This window comes from Mustela nigripes, chromosome 11 (assembly GCF_022355385.1).
Source record: "Mustela nigripes isolate SB6536 chromosome 11, MUSNIG.SB6536, whole genome shotgun sequence".
Lineage (NCBI taxonomy): Eukaryota > Metazoa > Chordata > Mammalia > Carnivora > Mustelidae > Mustela > Mustela nigripes.
Window position 1 is genome coordinate 24,811,360 of NC_081567.1, and position 563 is coordinate 24,811,922.

The window sequence follows — 563 nt, forward strand, 5'->3', positions numbered from 1 at the left end:
TCTGCCTTCAGCTCAGGTCATGATCCCGGTGTCCTGGGATCGAGCCCCGTGTTGGGCTCCCTGCTCAGTAGGAAGCCTGCTTCTCTCTCTCCCATTCCCCCTGCTTGTGTTCCTTCTCTCTCTCTCTCTTTCTCTCTCTCTGTGTCAAATAAATGAATAAATAAATAAAATCTTTCAAAAAAGAAAAAAAGAAAAAGAAAAGACAGCTGTAAAGCAGGGTCTAGGGAGCTAACACAAGTAAGTTTAGAGGACCAGCTGGGGACTGTGTGAAATAGAGTGTTTCATGCCTCAGATGGCATTTGTATTTTTTAAAAAACTTTATTTTGGAAAATTCCAAACAGAAACGGAAGGTATAATAAGCCTCCGTATGCCCATCACTTAGTTTTTTTTGTTTTTTTTTTTTATTGTAGTAGAGCTTCTTTCTTTATTTTTTTAATTAAATTTATTTATTTTCAGCATAACAGTATTCATTATTTTTTCACCACACCCAGTGCTCCATGCAATCCGTGCCCTCTATAATACCCACCACCTGGTACCCCAACCTCCCACCCCCCCACCACTTC

At 40.3% G+C, this 563-nt stretch overlaps 1 protein-coding gene across 2 annotated transcripts in view; it reads left to right on the plus strand.

The window, feature by feature from the left end:
- Window positions 1–563, plus strand: part of TMC7 (transmembrane channel like 7) — a 54,892-nt gene that overhangs the window by 37,303 nt on the left and 17,026 nt on the right. The window lies entirely within an intron of this gene.